This window comes from Ranitomeya variabilis, chromosome 6, assembly GCF_051348905.1.
Source record: "Ranitomeya variabilis isolate aRanVar5 chromosome 6, aRanVar5.hap1, whole genome shotgun sequence".
Classification (NCBI taxonomy): domain Eukaryota; kingdom Metazoa; phylum Chordata; class Amphibia; order Anura; family Dendrobatidae; genus Ranitomeya; species Ranitomeya variabilis.
In genome coordinates, this window is record NC_135237.1 from 66,587,156 (window position 1) to 66,600,736 (window position 13,581).

Genomic DNA, 13,581 nt, shown 5'->3' on the forward strand with positions numbered 1-13,581 from the left:
TTATTACAGTTCTGCTCCAGGATACAATTCCAAGATGATGGTCCTGATAGACCCAGATTCTCCCCCAATAATGCCTGTAGAACCAGTAAAAGTGTTTCTCAAACCTGGTACCCCTTTTTCTAAAGTCCATCAATACCCTTTGAAATATGATCAGGAGCAGTGTTTCAGGGGGCAAATATAAATGTTATTCGGTAATGGTGCCCTGATACCCTGTGTTTCCCCATGTAACACACCCTTGTTTCCCGTTAAGAAAAACACCCCACCCGGCCAACCCCCTGTGTACCGGCTGGTACAAGGTCTACAGGTATTTAATGCAGTTACTGTTCCAGAAACTCCGGTGGTGCCTAAGCCACATACTCTTTTGTCCCAGATATCTCAGGATGCTGCTTGGTTCATAGTTATCGATCTTGCCAATGTCTTCTTCAGCATTCCATTACACCCAGATTGCCAGTTTCTGTTTGCATTCACTTATCAGGGATGACAATTGACGTGGACAGTTATGCCAAAGGGGGGCCAGTCATAGCCCAAGAGTGTCAGGCCTGCCTTGCCGCTCATGGCCCCTTGCATCCAGGAGATGCTAAGACTACCCAGGGAGGGAATCTGCCCTGTGATATAGTGTTACACACCGCAGGCCCCGTATATGATTACAAGACACCCGAGCACTGCCGTACAGTATTGCAGACTGCCTTGCAGACAGAGCTCACCTATGCAGGACATGCTACAGGTGTGCTGATTCAGCTTCATGGAGACAAATAGAGACCTGTTGCTTATTACAGCGGCCGCCTGGATAGGGTGGCAAGAGGAAGTCCCTCCTGTGTTCGGCCCGTGTTGTCTGTCCAGCTGTTGCTACACAAATCTTCAGAGATTGTTTTGAATTACCCACTGATGGTCCACACCCCCACACAATGTATATAGTATCCCTAACCAAGTACAATCTAGCCACATATCCATGGCTGGACAGCTGCGTTTTCAGTGTGCTGTTCTCATGCCTACTAATGAGACTTTGAAAAGGTGCACTGTCCTGAACCCCGTTACTCTTCACCTAGTTCCCCTGGATCCAAAGGGGGGAGGAGTAGGTGACATGAAGGTGACATGAGCAAGGACACTCTTTTTCTTTCTAGAATGGATCCAGAGGAACAAGATTAGGTTTCCAAACCATATGATTGTCTAGAATTGATGTCTCAGGAAACGGCTGGTTTCTAGTGTGCCTATTCTAATGCTGATTTTGAGCTTTTTGTAGATGGATCCCGTCACCAAGATGACCGAGGACGCTACTGTACCAGATATGCTATGGTCTCAGAACATGAGGTAATCAAGGCAGAGTTAATGCCAGCTCATATGTCTGCACAAGAAGCAGAAGGTAAGACTGTAAATATCTACACTGATTCCAGGTATGCTTTTGGCATTGCACACGGTTATGGGCCTATCTGGAGAGCCAGGACTTTCCTGACAGCAAATGGCCACCCCTTTAAATATGCTGAGGCAGTCCAGCAACTTATGAATGCACTACAGCTTCCCACCCAAACAGGCATTATAAAGGTAAAGGCACATACCAAAAGCACTGATGGACGGACAAAAGGGTAAGCACTGGCAGACCAGGCTGCCAAGAAAGCAGCAAGCATGCCTGTGGCCTCTCAAGTACATCACCTAGACACCCCACCATCTCCATTTGTGTTGAAAGACATCTTAGCCCGGTTACAAGAACAGGCAAGTAAGGAGGAGAAAAATAGGTGGCAAAAGATAGGGGCTTGCTCTGATACCGTTACCGGACTATGGGGGAGGGGTGAAAAGGTCTGCCTACCACAGGTACTGTACCCAATGATGGCACAGGTTCTGCACGGGAATGTGCACCATTCGAAGACGGCCATGTGTGACACCCTACAGAAACAATGGATTGCCCCCGGGTTTTCCACCTGCGCAGAAAGGCAGGTACAGAGCTGCATGATATGTGCCACACATAATCAGGGTAGGACAGTGAAAACCCCATCCAAACACACTCCCCGGCCCCTTTAACCAATTCCAGAGACTGCAGAATGATTATATTCAGTTACCCAGGGTAGGGACGTATGAGTATGTGTTGGTCTGCATTGATTTATTTTCAGGTTGGCCAGAAGCCTACCCAGTTGCCAAAGCTACGGCTAGGACAACGGTGAAGAAATTGATGGCTGAGATCATATGCAGGTATGGAGTTCCTGAAGTCATTGAAAGCGATCAGGGTTCCCATTTTACTGGAGAGATCATGTCAGAGGTAATGGCAGCACTGGGGGTAAGTCAAGCATTGCATAGTCCATACCATCCACAGAGTAGTGGAAAAGTGGAAAGACTAAATGGAAGTCTTAAGTTTAAAATCCAGAAGGCAATGGCAGAGACTGGTAAACCACGGACAGAATGCCTTCCTCTAGCTTTGTTTTCAGTAAGATATACCCCAAACAGGAAGACAGGACTGTCACCGTATGAGATTCTGTTTGGCAGGAGCCCCAATTTTGAATGTTTCTTTCCACAACAGTTGCAGCTCAAGTACCAGGACTTGACTAGCTATGTGCAGGCCTTACATGGACACTTTGCCAAAGTGCATTTAACCGTTTTCAGTTCTTTTCCAGACCCAGACAAGGTTCCTGGACACCATCCCTTTGTGCCAGGAGACCTGGTGTATGTGAAAAAGTTTGTGCGTAGAGATTGTCTCCAGCCGAGATTTGAAGGACTTCACACGGTGATCCTGGTCACCCCCACTGCAGTAAAACTTGAAGGAAAGAGCACCTGGATTCACGCTTCACACTGCAAAAGAGACCGAACCAGTGTTTAATCACGGAAGTGACTGAAGGGAAATGTTGCTGTTTTTGACCTTGGGACTGGGGGCCATCCTCGCCCTTACCTCTTCGGCCCCTGTTGTAAATAAGAATTCTGGCCCCACTATTCTCTGGGTAAACCTGACAGCCCCGGTGAATATCTGGCGATTTGATTTCTGTGATGTAGTCAAGTGCCTTGAGACTGAACGGATAGTAGGGGGAACTGTCCAGTTTTATATGTGTGTTACCAGGCAATACAATGATAATTGTCATTATTGGACAGATGCTGCTTGGAATACAGGGAAAGATTGGGGATATAAACCTAGCGAAGCCATGTTCCCTAAGGATAGGACGGGTAGGAGTCTTCGTGAGAGAATGCATCTAACAGCCCTTCTGCAACCACTTAGGGGCTGTAAATGGGGTAAAAATTGTTACCCCCTTCTCCTGAATCTTGAAAACCTTTAGTCTGCTGATCTGCAGACGTTCGTACTGGGAAGGCATTATAATTATGTATTTAGTAGTGGATACCATGGGAATTTAGGCCATATACAGCTCCAGGATATTAGCTTCAGACCAACCATGACCCCTGTTACCAGTACACCTAAAACAAGCCCAGGTGAGCGTTTGAAAATTGTAGTTAATGAAGTGATACCCATTCCAGGTCTCAGTTGGCAAGAGGTTTTCTCCATAGAAACACAAACAGCCCCAAGGAAAAACCTATGGTTAGAATGGGTGAGATACAATGTAAGAGTCCAGAATATCTCTGTAGGATGTATTGCTTGTACTGCTGCGAATACACACCTATACACACATGCATTGTTTTTTCCTGATTACAACACCACCGCCTGTGTCATGAATCTGTTGAAAGGTTTGAAGTCCACTGATTGCCCAGATTATGTCCCACTGATTCATAAGAAACCCAAACTAAAGGTCCCAGGAGAAGTAACCGTATTAGCTGACAATTACACCTGCTACAATTCCCACGACACCACAGGTACACCAGTAGGGATTTTTAACCCCTTAGTGACGGAGCCAAATTTTTGAAATCTGACCAGTGTCACTTTATGTGGTAATAACTCTGCAACGCTTCAACAAATCCCAGTGATTTTGAGACTGTTTTTTCATGACACATTATAGTTTATGATAATGGTAAATTTAGGTCAATATGTTTTGTGTTTATTTATAAAAAGTATCAAAAATGTTAGAAAAATGTTAAAAAATTTGCACTTTTCTAAATTTGAATGATTATCTCTTTAATCCAGATAGTCATACCACAGCAAACCATTAATAAATAACATTTCCCACGTGTCGGCTTTATATCAGCACCATTTGTAAAATGTTATTTTATTTTGTTAGCATTTTAGGAGTTTTAAAAATGTAGCATCAATTTTTCATATTTTCAAGGAAATTTACAAAATTTCGTTTAAGAACTTATCCATGTTTAAAGTGACTTTAGGGGTCCTATATATTGGAAACCCCCCCAAACGTGATACCATTTTAAAAACAGCACCCCCTGACATATTGAAAACTGCTGTCAGTTAGTTTGTTAACCCTTCAGGTGCTTTACAGGAATTAATGCAAAGTGACATGACAGAAATGAAAATGTGTATTTTTACCACCTAAATGTCTCTAACTTCTGAACAGATTACTACAGCCGACAGACTGTAAGGCCGCTATTTGGTCATGAATTGCCATGGCAAACATCAGGACCCCACAATCATGATCTGAGGGCACCAATTGGGAAAAAGAGGAAACCCCCACACTCTGTTAACCATTTATAATGATGCAGTCACTATTGACAGCAGCATCTAAGGGGTTAAACAGATTTGGACGGTGCCAACACTGTTCGTGGCTAATGCAGCAAGTTGTCAGCTATAGTGTACAGCCGACAGATGCTGGATTGTCACCTGTATGGGGAGGCTATTCTCTTATATCTCAGGTCAGTTAAAAGACGTATTGGCTGTCATTAAGGGGTTAAGACAAGTTTCTGCAAAGAGAACAGTTCTCTAGATACTGATTTGCTAATTAAACATACATAATATATGTACACCAAAGATACCTGATGAACCTACCAGAAAGAGGAGAAGCCTTGATCAGCTCCACATGAGTTATGAAGAAGATCCACTAGTATATATATTGATGCCATTGGAGTGCCAAGGGGGGTGCCTGACCAGTTTAAAGCCCAGAACCAGATTTATGCCGGCTTTGCTTCTATAGTACCACAGATGCAGATTAATAAAAATGTTGAATGGATCAAATATATATATTACAATGAACAAAGATTTGTTAATTATAGCTGTGATGCCTTTCAGGATATAGTTGAGGACTTGGGCCCTAACACTTGTATGACCCGTGCTGCAACCCGACCTAAGAGAATTACACTGAATCCTGTCCAGACAAGATCACATGCAGTGATATAAGAAGCTGACACAGGATTGTGGTTGGTGGATAGTGGGGACATTAACTTTTAGGAGTAGGCTGACAGTAATCCTTTTGGGAAGGAGATGTAGACCAGCATGTCATGTCGCCCCCACCACCAGAGAACCAACCACATCAGGTAGGGTAAGACAGATACAGGAGTATTATCCCTGGAGGCCCTCTGACTAGCTAGCTATGCAAAAACATTTGGCTGACCCTGAGAACCAACCTTTCTCATTCTACAGACAAATAATGACCATATGATGGACGTATAAGTGCACCTAGGCAGGCCTAGGTAGTTAGTGAGCACGAAAACAGGTGGCGTGCTAGGACGCAAATTAAGATTTTCTACAAATGTGACAAAGGAGAAAGTGTAGAGCTATTCTTTGGACGGTTATAGCTGAAATGGGAAGACATGGAAAACAGTCCCATAAACCCACTTGATGTTAGAGTATTGGTAAATACATTCATTGACGGTATGACCAAAGACATACGAGACGAAATATAGACAGCCAGATCTGAATGGCGAAATGTAGATCCAAAAGACCTGAAGGTTTCTAAAGAAGTTGAACAAATTAGGACAATAAGACGACGTGTCATGTATGCTGGAGTAGACACATCTTTCTTCTCCAGTTGGTTAGGTGGGATCAAGGGATTCCTTCAACAAGCTTGTTTGGTACTAATTGCCCTCCTTATAGTTGAATCGATAATTTTCTGTTGTGTTATTCTTTGTACGAAAAGGTTATTGCCAAAGTAACTCCGACTGGCACCGTTTTCAATCAAGAAGTAGATCCACCTGAGTACAATGGTACTGATCCAGGGGAGATCCCGAAGTATATTCTTCTCAAGAGAGTAGACAAAATCCCCCATTCTCAGATGATGCTAAGAGATTTAGATTAGGGACAGTGGGAGAACTCCATGTGAGGTTAGTGAAGGGTTCAGCTGCCTGGAGGCCTCTCGCTAGGGGAGAGTTTCTGAGGTGTCTGGATGAAGAAATCCACCTCCCCTTTCCCCATCACATGGACAGTCTCGAAGGATCCTTCTTGAAGGGAAAAACTTAGTGTTTAGGGGGGATTGTCAAGGTGAAAATGTATTTTCTTATATACCTTTGTATTTTTATATAAATCTTTATACTCTTTTTGTACTGCTATACTTTTATACTGTGAAACAATAAGTTTTTCCTATCTGTTAGTTAATGATTTAAAATGGCTGCCAGGCAGTTTCGTTTCTGGTTTGTGTCTGGAGGGATGAATTATTTCTTCAGAATCGAAACTCAGGAATGTGAAGAAAGGGAGGATTCACCAGAAGACGTCAGAACAAATCAGAAAGACTGGATGCTAGCTTAAACCCCGCCTAATGCACGCCTTCCCCTAACACTCAATATAGTATTATGTATTGAAGAATAAAGCACAGTTGTTGCTCGGCTACTCACTGAGCTGAACGCCAGAGCATCAGCAAAGATTGAATCAGCTACGTGTCTGAATCATTTCTTTTTCGGTACCAGAAGCTCTGCGCTCACATTACAATTTGGAATGACTGGTGAATGAGGATTAATTGTCGTTATTACGGCCCCGACAATTTTTGTGTTTGTTTATTTATTTTTTACATTTGTATTGCTGCAAAGCGCCCTCTCAATAGTTTCATCACATAAAGCAAAATTCGTTTCCTTATCTTCTATATATCTATCTGGAATAAAGGAAGTAGCAACATCCCGGCCAAAGATAGTTTCAAGCCATGGAGCTATGACATAAAGCCCTCTATAATAAAAAAGAATCAATAGGTGGTGCTCCAAATATGCAAAAAAAAGTGGGGATAATTTATCGACCTATATCTTATGCAATGTTTTGGCTCTCAAACAATATACATACAACAAGCCTACAACAAAATGTTTGCGCAAAAGGTTGGAGAAAGGCTCGCTATATTTTTGCATAAGAAATGTTGCATAAAATATAGGTAAAGAAAAAGTATTCCAGTATCTATCTATCTATCTATCTATCTATCTATCTATCTATCTATCTATCTATCTATCTATCTATCTATCTATCTATCTTTCCATCAATCTATCTATCTGAAGCAAAATTTTAAGTTTACTAGAAATTAATAGAATTTGGAAATAACAATGTAATCTAATCCTATGTAGAGCAATATAGAAAGAACACAAAAATAAATAAAAAATACGAAGTTATAGACATGAACTTAAAGTGATGTTTAATACATATATATGTTTATATCCATTCTATAATGTGTTACTACTTGGTAGTCTGTGAACAGGAAAATGCTTAAGTTGTTCTGAATACTTTCTTTGTGGTAGCGCTCCTTTGACACACTTGCTTTCTGCTTTAAAGTATATTTAACTGTTACTTTTCTTTCTGTCCTATTGATGTCTCGGAGGCAGCAAACATTCTACATTGATCTTTGTATTTCACTTTTAACAAAGAAAAAGAAAGGACTATGCTAACGATTTTTCTTCTTCCGATACATGGCCATTAAATTACGAAAATGAAAAAAAAAAAATGTCCACACTTTTGCCTTTTAATTGGGGCATTTAGCAGGACAAAGCTGGAAAGCAATTAAGGGGAAAAACATTTTTGTCCTGTCAATCAATTAAGTTTCCAAGTAAATGGTGTAGAGGTAATGATTATGTCCATGCCAGCGAATTATTGTCCTTTTTTTAAAACAATTTATACATTTAATTCAGTCCTTAAAAAAAAACTGCTGCCCTGCCAATTATCTCTCTGTGTGAAGAGAATTAGTTTGGTCTACTTCAGATTTCCCTTCATCTGTTGCCTACTTTCTGCTTTTCTTTAATGATAGACTAATGTGTTATGTGAAAAAAGGGAGGATCTTCCAAAATATGTGAAGTGTCTATAGTGGCTTTTTGGTACCTGTGAAGAGGCCCCTTGAGGAAGCTTAAAGGACAATAGAATATTGCGGCTGTCTGTGGTTTATTTTGTCCACACGATTCATTTCACACGCACCCAGGCAACTGATGAATGGAGGATTAACACAAGTCTTCACCTTATTGAATTGAGTGATTCATAGCAAACAAATAGGCCTGGCTGGTTTGGAATATGAAATTAAAGATTTTCCCAGTTCCTTCGTCTTCCTTAGGTCAGACTCAAACTGAGTCTAAAAATGAGAACATCAGATTGTTGTGTTAAGGTTTAATTTATCAATAGTAACTTCTTTTTAGTGGTAACTATGTTGTCTCTATTCTTCAGCATTGTAATCATAGTCATTCCCTTTTACTTGAAGATACAGTACATGACTCTGGAAATTTGTCTCATTATCGTTATTTAGTGATGAATAACATTACGTATCTTGACTCACTCGAGAAGAGTTAGACAGTTGGTCTAAATCGAGAGTTTTCTATAGAGAAAAGCATAAAGATTGGATTAAAGGGGTTAAGAAAATTGTCTGCATTGAATATATTATATAGAATAAGGAAGTAAACTGTACTCAAAGCCGAAACATAGTCCCTGATGTTCTTTGTTTAATTCTTGTAGTTATGACATGCCATCCATGTGCACATGCCAGCTGCAGCCAATTACTGACCTTAGCAGTCACATGCCATATGTGCTGGCATACTAAGTTTATTGACTGGCTGCAACAGTCATATTATTATTATCATTACTATTTATTTTTAGAGCACCATTGACTCAATGGAGCTGCACATATGAAAAATAGTGTACATGCAAAATACAAATATTATTTACAATGAACAAATTACCAATAACAGACTGGAAAAGAGGGAGAGGGCCTTGCCCTTGATGACTTGCAGAACACAGCATAATGGAAAAGGAGCCAGCGCGTTAGAGGGTTGCAACAGCAACCTTGGTCTGTTATATGGAGGAGTTGTGGGAGTTGAGCAGTAAACACTTGCCTGATTTGGCCAACCTTGTTTTGGAAATGTGCAGAAAAGTCTTATGCAGACAGAATTGAGGGGTGTCAGAGGGTGCAATGGTAGACAGAGTAGATAATTAAAGTGTTAAATTATTGTTTAGGAGCATGAGATAGAGAAGATATGAGGTTCGTGATGTATTCCTGTTTAGTATAGGTGAGGGCCAACTTTAATGTGAAAATTGATTGTTTGAATGAGGTAAAGTCTTTGTGTGAATGTGTTTTCTTTTGACACCAGTCCACAACTCTGAAGCTTTTAGTGAGGTTGGTGTGCCAGTGATGTCTGTTGATTTGTTGCACTCTACCATGCATGAGGAAAAGTAATTGTGGAAATGAAAGGCAGATGTAGTTAGTAAACAGTTGTAGCTTTTACCTTCTGGTCACTTCTAGCGCATTTCTGGTATATTTCTAATGTGCACTTAAAAGCTGCAGTTAATGGAGCTGTGTGTGGATGGCATGCATAGACCACCACATGTGTGTGGAAGTAAGCAGAGACTGGGTGGCCACTAGAGCAGAAACATTGGAGTATCGAGGAGCATTAGTTATTTATTTTATACCATTAGTTCTTGTGGATATTTTCTTAAAATACTGAAAAATATCTTTTATGCTTTTTTACCTGGAATATTCTCAATTTAAACTAGTTCTGTGACTTTTCTTGAGTCAGTCAATATTTGTAAGTAGCAACAGTTGGAATTTAGTAATGTCGAGATATAAAGATTAAAATATACTGTATGTTCAAATCTAGAATGAGTTTGTAAAAATGTTGTAATTTAGGTCAACTGATCTTTTACACCTCTTGAGCCCCTTAGTGAAGTTACTTTGATCCAAGTGATGCAAAGGTCCAAAGACTTTTATAGACGGAAAGAAAAAAAATGCAATGTGGATAAACCCTAAACGTGCCCTTGTGACTCGTTTAGTTTGGCTAAGTGTGCATGTGTTTTCAATAGAAAGAGGAAAGTAAGCTGCTACCAGACACAACTGTTGGTGACTTATTTCTTATTAAAAGAATTGGGAATTGTACTGTAATTTAACAAACTCGATCCTTCTATCCCCCAACAGATAAAATCAGTATTTTCCTACACACATTAGACATCTAATGAGTCCCACTAAAATCTATGGATTTAACTGACATTAATTTTGTACATTTGAGGGTCTTATAGTTTATTTCACCTCTTGTTTTGTCAGTAAGAGTAATTTCTGATTTAGACAATTTATTGAGGGCAGTTTGGGAAACTACCTAAGGCCAAAGCTTAGGAAGATGACAGTCCATTCAGGTACAAGGCCAGTTGACCAGAGGGTCACAACTTTGCTTCAGCCTCCAGGACCCACTACCCCACTTTTGGCATGCACAGAGAGAAGAGGTAACAACAAGCTTAGGAAGATGACAGTCCATTAAAGTATGTGGGCATTTGAACAGATGGTGCCTACCTGGTTTCCCAAAAAGTATCTATGGTGCCAGGTGACCGGATGGTCCCAACCTAGTTTCTCCAAACGTATTCATAGGTTCCAGGTGACTGGATGGTCCCAACCAGGCTTTAACAATCGTATCCATGGTTCAGCAATGGTCAATGGAGCAGACGTGTATTCTACCAGCCGGGGCCATGGTCCCCTAAGCTGGCATCCTGTAGAATGATAAATCTGTGTTCCATAGTGATGGAGCCATGATGTTTTGGCTGCTGTCCTGTCTCTAGTCCTTTGGATGTGTGGATGTCTTGTCTGAATCTCTCTCTCTATACAGAGGCATATAACATATTTTTTACAGTTAACTGTCCTGCATCCAGTTTTCACAGATAAACAGGAAGAATGCTCATAAGACCAACTCGCATTGTTGGATTATGTAATCTATTTGCATAGTTGTTCCTCCTCTATTTTCTAAGTCAACAAACTGGCTGGCTTGGACAGTGTGACATCAACATATCAGTAAAAATCACTAGTCATCCAGAATAAGAGCACCATGTGTCACAACGAATTGTCAACATGTTAGGCTTACACATGCAAAAGTCTGTTTTCTTGACCAACCAGCAAGAAACACATAAATTCAAAAGTCAACATATAGATAACAGTCTATTTTTCTTGGCTTACTGGAAATAGACATCTGGGTAATTAAGATACAATGCTGTGTTCTCACAGGGATATCATCACATGGGTGGCAAACACGTATGTCTTTATCGAATCTGGAACACTACAAGTATTCATACATCTGACATACATACTAGTGGGGGCCCAGATCCAATTTTTGCACCAGGCCCATCCGACTCTAGTAGTGATGAGCGAACGTGTTCAGAAAACATCTTAAACGAGCATACTCGGGTGTCATCCGAGCATGTGGGAGTGCTCGTATATTATGTTTGAGTTTCTGTGGCTGCATGATTTGCAGCTGTTGGACAGCATGAACACATGTGGGGATTGCTTGTTTGTTATGCAATACCCACATGTGTTCAGGCTGTTTAACAGCCACAAATCTTGCAAATGCAAAGATTCAAACATAATATACAAGCACACCTAGATGCTTGGATAACACACGAACATGCTTGAATAAGACGTTATCCGAGCATATTCACTGAGTCATCACTAGACTCTAGTTATTGATCTTCGCTAGTCTTTGTTTGCTTTGTTGCAATTATCAAATGGCCAGTGGTCTTCTTTATTTTTCTTTATTTTTTTTATATAGCGCTAGCATACTCCACAGCGCTTTATAGTTTGCACACATTATCACCACTGTCCCCGATGGGGCTCACAATGTAAATTCCTTATCAGTATGTCTTTGGAATGTGGGAGGAAACCGGAGTACCCGGAGGAAACCCACGCATACACGGAGAGAACATACAAATTCTTTGCAGATGTTGTCCTTGGTGGGGTTTGAACCCAGGACCCCAGCGCTGCAAGGCTGCAGTGCTAACCACCGTGCTGCCCCCTTATGCTATAATTACCGTACCAGCATCATCGCTGACTGGTTATTAACTGTAGCAATAATATGGATTTACAGCAAGTCATTACTAATTTGTATTTATATATTATTCGATCTTTGCAATTAATCTCATTTCTTCTAGATACTTTTCACTGTTTCCCATAAGAAATAAAATTGAGAAGTTTTCTCTATGTTAATTTGTTTCATTGGTATATCCTCCTTCTACTAATTTCTAAAGAGAATTCCCTTTTTTCATATAAGTATCATTTCCGAATTCTGCGGCTCTCATTTAGCACATTCATTTGGCAAACTTTGCACACGTTATTTGAGCCAACCAGCATCTGTAACTGTTGACGGTGCATATTATAAATCTATGATTCTATCCAATGCCATTTAAGTTTATGACTCCCCATTTATCTGCATCTACATCATTTATTTTAATATTAACACAGGGCAGCTCTGAGGATCGGTGCCATGCTGAATTTAATTTAACAAGAAATAATGAATTCGTAATAATGGAAATGTCACTTTGAAAGCATTATTTCTTTTTTTCTATTTTAGTAGACAATGGAAAGAGGAAAGCAGTGTATTGTAATGGGGCAAAGAGCACAAATATACAACTGCTTTGGAATATATAGATTCAGGGCCGGACTGGCCATCGGGCACTTCTGGCAAATGCCAGAAGGGCCGGTGCCAGTAGTGGGCCGCTGCACTGTTCCTCCCCCTCCCCCCCACCAGTGCCGCCGCCGCATTTAACTATACCGGCGTCTATGACGCCGGTATAGTTCAATGCAATGATGGAGGAGAGAGCGTCACCTGACGCCCCCTCTCCCATCATTGCCCGCTCTGCCTCTAACAATGCGGGTGCGCGATGATGTCATATCATCGCGCACCTGCTGTGTCCCGGGCAGACTGCAGCCGCCGAGACAGGAGACAGGAGCCAGGAGCAGCGCGCAGCGCGGGCAAAAGGAAAGGTGAGGAGAGTGGTTTTTTTTTTGTAACTGGACTGTGGGGCCATTATCGGGGGGGGGGTGACGAGATGTGGGCTCTGCTGTATACACCCCTGTGTGGGCTCTGCTGTATACTGTGTGGGCTCTGCTGTATACTGTGTGGGCTCTGCTGTATATACCCCTGTGTGGGCTCTGCTGTATACTGTGTGGGCTCTGCTGTATACTGTGTGGGCTCTGCTGTATATACCCCTGTGTGGGCTCTGCTGTATACTGTGTGGGCTCTGCTGTATACACCCCTGTGTGGGCTCTGCTGTATACTGTGTGGGCTCTGCTGTATATACCCCTGTGTGGGCTCTGCTGTATACTGTGTGGGCTCTGCTGTATATACCCCTGGTTGGGCTCTGCTGTATACTGTGTGGGCTCTGCTGTATACACCCCTGTGTGGGCTCTGCTGTATACACCCCTGTGTGGGCTCTGCTGTATACACCCCTGTGTGGGCTCTGCTGTATACACCCCTGTGTGGGCTCTGCTGTATACTGTGTGGGCTCTGCTGTATACTGTTTGGGCTCTGCTGTATATACCCCTGTGTGGGCTCTGCTGTATACTGTGTGGGCTCTGC

The 13,581-nt window shown here is 41.6% G+C and overlaps 1 protein-coding gene across 1 annotated transcript in view; it reads left to right on the forward strand.

Moving 5' to 3' along the window:
• Nucleotides 1-4,816: 4,816 nt before the first annotated feature.
• The window catches only part of LOC143781788 (protein NYNRIN-like), a 1,337,202-nt gene continuing 1,328,437 nt past the window's right edge, over nucleotides 4,817-13,581 (forward strand). Inside the window, exon 1 of the mRNA XM_077268620.1 lies at nucleotides 4,817-6,286. The gene's annotated coding sequence lies outside the window, so the exon portion shown is untranslated. The remainder of the gene's footprint in view (nucleotides 6,287-13,581) is intronic.